We start from the raw sequence: 4147 nt of genomic DNA, 5'->3' as shown, positions 1-4147 counted from the left end.
CAACTCTAAGTTTCTAAATTTTGATTTGTAAACTTTAGCCATCAGTTCAAAATTACAAAATTTCAGCTACTCCTGATTCAAAACAACAAGCCAAAGGAGAGCTCTCTTACAACATTCTCCTCAGCTATTCACCCGCTGTGAGTTTGAAAATTCACCCACAGACTGACAAATATTTTTTCCTGAAACTTGATATTCCCAAAAGGCTTATAATACTAATGAGAAGCTGTTAATGTTTAATTTTCCTTGTAGAGCACAGGTGAGCAGGTGCACTTTAAAGCATAAAATGAAATATTAGAGGCAAAGTATTTCTTACTTATTATCAGAAGGTTTACCAGATTTAAAAGGTTTAAAAGATTTTAGCTCCACATTAGCGGGTATTTTGTCACTCTCCCTAAAGAGACGGTAACATTTAGCCAGGCTCTTGGAATAACCTTTAAGATGCTGCTTACAAAGGCACCACAAGGGATACTTCAAGATACACAGGCTGGAAACTTTTCCTTGCTGATGGGAGAGGAGCGAGAGAGGGAGGGAGAAGAGAGCATGCAAAAGGTACTGTTCTTTATTTACAGTATTACATCCAAAAGGCTAGTCAATCTAAACCAAGACATACTCTAGCTAAACATTTTAATTATGTCTCTTAGGTATTCCTCTTCAGGCCCTCAGAGCACAACATAGAAAACAAAGTCAAGAGCACCAGGTTTAGAAACATGAGTAATCATTAACTGAAGCTAGACAGACACGCTGGTTCACAAAGTTTTTCCCAAAGAATTTCCAGTCACATAGTGCAGGAAGTTATACAGAAGAAACATCTGTATCAGCAAATGAGGTGCAGATAAGGAGGAAAATCATTCAATCAGCTTTAATAGGGGGTGCAAATCTATTCATTGCTGCATTTTGAGTTGAATCACTGTTCACAATTCCAGCCAGTTCTCCTAACCTCACATGAAACAAGATCTGCCCCTACAAAGGTAGTGTTGACAGAGTTAAGCATTTAACTCCCACACCAAAAAAATCACAGCTGTTTGCATATCAGTGTTTGCTTCAGAATCGATAGGCTCTTTCCTGATCTTTGGATTTCAACAGCAAGGCACTTCTCACCAGAGGTAACCTTATCAAGGAAAACTCCAAATTAAATGCCAATAATATCCTGAAAGTCCTGTTTAACAGAAAACAGGACAGATTTCTAAGATACACCCCTACAGCAAGCCTCTGAATAACATGATGACAAGGATAATATAAACGATGAGTTGAAACTGATGGTCCAAACTCTGTTCCATGTCAAATCATTTAACAAAGTCTATCCTAGGTTGTCTAGACTTGGCATTGATAATCCACCTCTAACATATACAAACAAGATCTGGCTAATTTTGGCCAAGCCAATTCACCTGTTATCTTTACTGCCAATGCCTACAGATTCTTCATGCAGGTAAATCTGTCCTGTAGAAGTCTTAAAATGATTTAATGGCAATGACAATTTTGGAAAGAGGACTTGGATATCCAAACCAGTCCACACGTTTCAAAATTGACAGATGCTTTTTGTACTTCAAAACTACACCAGCGTTCAGCTATAGGGGTTCACGACAGAAAACGGGTAGACAAGTTGGACACACTGGAGACAAGGCACATACAGCACAGTAATCACAAGCAAAACTGCTACAAGAACGTCAGTCGCTCTGCCGCTCTGGTGGTGTTTACGAAACCTCCCAAGCCTACTATTTTTTGACAGTTAGGGGTAGAGAGGTACAAATGACTCGAGCAATCATTAGGTTTTAGACACAAGCATCCATCATAGTTAACATAAAAGCAATTCCTTGGACACTTTTGAAAAATCTCTCTTTCTCCAAGTAAGGTAACAAACTAGGGGTTCGCTTCTGAACAACCCACTCTCTTCCTTCAGACCCCATTGCTTTCCACGTAGGTCAGCTCTTCTGCACCTGGTGCTGCTTGCTTCAGTCTGTAGGACAAATACCATCACACTCAGAGTATTCATTTGTGCTTTGTGGTCATCACTCTGCAGAGGGCTTCAATTGCCTTTTCACTAACTCCCAGCAGAACAGCACAGCAGATGTTAGTTAGAGAAAATATTTCTTTAAAAATCCTTATAAATTTATTTAGATGAGAACAAACATGTAATGGGAAGAACTTAGAGTATACATCAGTCCCTTACTATTCATTTGTTTATTGCCACTGTCATTAAATATCATCAGATATTACTGTGGTATTTCAAGTACAACTTATTTTTTGTCATAATCACTGTCTTTTCAAACAATTTGTGGTACTGATATTTTACATTGGTCTCATGACTAGAGTTATCCACGTTATTTGATAAACCTCTCAAAGGTTTGCTATTGAACAAGGTATTGAGGGCTCCAACATTTTTATAAGACATGGCTGTGGCTTAGAAAGAGCATCAGTGCTCTTGGAGGACATTTGTCAAACAGGCACTCAAAAAAAAAAGTGTGCAGTGATACATGACTGGCACAAGTGTTAGCTCCTGCTTAGAACTGCAGAAATCATTTTATACATACCCTTTTCCTTGGCACAAGGAAAGTATCAGGGCAGGTCAGTCTGAACTTTCCTATTCTATATCAATGTGTGGCAATTGTCCAAAAAGACAGGCTAACAAGCAACCCAGAACACACTGAATTACAACTACAGATACATGCAGAGCAGAATCTGGGCACAAGCTATGGCTGAAGTCCTGCACAGATCATGCATCGTTCAATGCTACAATTTATGTTCAAAGGCAAAGACTGAGAAAACACCTCAGATAATTAAAATACACAGAATAGAGCAGAATACGAAGAAGAGCTAAGTGGCTATATATTACTCATGAAAAGACTGACCTTTGAAAACAAGTAGGGACAATACTTATACCCTTTCATTGTATCAGTATCTTAAAAAAAAAAAATCTGCCAGACTGTTCGCAAAATCAGTTTGAAGCACCCAAGATATTTATGTCAGCTTGCTATTGTTTTTCCTCCTGCAAAACATGCTTATGTGCTTATTTGGCTTGTATGACCCAGAGCAATGCTCTTGCCCACACTAGCTACTAGCCAGAATGGGAAGAGAGCACCACACATACAAACTGTGGTTTTGCTCTCAAGGAGGTCTGTTTGTCTGACATCCCTCAGTGATCTAGGCAAGACATACAGCATACGTGTATTCTAGCAGCAATACTCTGGCATGTTCCTCCACCATACAGAGAAAGCCTTTGTAAATCCAAACCCACCCTCTGGTGTGGGGGTTTCATATTATACTAAGGGCAATCATGCCAGCTCTTCTCTGGAAAATTTGTCAGGTTACTTTCCTATGAAGGGTATAATCTTAATCTCCTATTTTTTCCTTAAAATACAGAATTATTCCTAGTCCTTCCTAATTAGGATGCACACAACTTGGATCTGTGAATCCCCATGTTTTCCTGTGGCCTATTTGCTGGATGCTATCTCAACAGCTACTTTAAAATTCACACTCCAGATACTAGTAGGGTACCTTGAATTACATCGACTGCCATAACATCAAGACACAGCAGAGGACATGTCAACAGTGTGAGAAGCAGCGGTCTTGGCAGGCTAGCTGTATTGCTGCAAGCAAGGGATTACTGTGCTCTACTGCCAGTTCTAACACCATTTCTCTCTCTCCTTAATCAAGACACCATTTCTGCCTTGTGCCTTCTCAATCAGGTTCATTGAGGCGGCCCAGAAAGCTAAAACAGACCTTGGGACCATGTCCCCACAACAGAAATCCTACCCTGAGTCAGGTTAGGATGTGGAAGCACACACAACCTCTTCTCAGCCATCAACACGTGTTCAAAAATAAACAGATCTGACTGAAGACCCTGACCAGAGTCTAGGCAGTGTTCAGTCTCCTACCACAGCTCTTATGAAGTGCCTCCAAGCAGTGGCAACTACTTTGCGTACACCTTGCACAGCGATTTGTCAAGGCTTTGCATGGATTTTCCTCATGCATGGATTGCTCTGCGTTAACATCTCATCAGTTTGCAAGTCACAGCACACAAAAAAAAAAAAAAGAAAAAAAAAGAAAAACCATGCAGTCCAAGCTTTCAGACTCCACAGGGGATAGGAATTGTCTGAGTACAGAAAAGAAAGCCGCCATCATCATTTAGGAAATTAAGAGTTCTGAATAT

Source organism: Cygnus olor, chromosome 4, assembly GCF_009769625.2.
Source record: "Cygnus olor isolate bCygOlo1 chromosome 4, bCygOlo1.pri.v2, whole genome shotgun sequence".
Classification (NCBI taxonomy): Eukaryota; Metazoa; Chordata; class Aves; order Anseriformes; family Anatidae; genus Cygnus; species Cygnus olor.
This window is presented reverse-complemented; position numbering follows the sequence as displayed.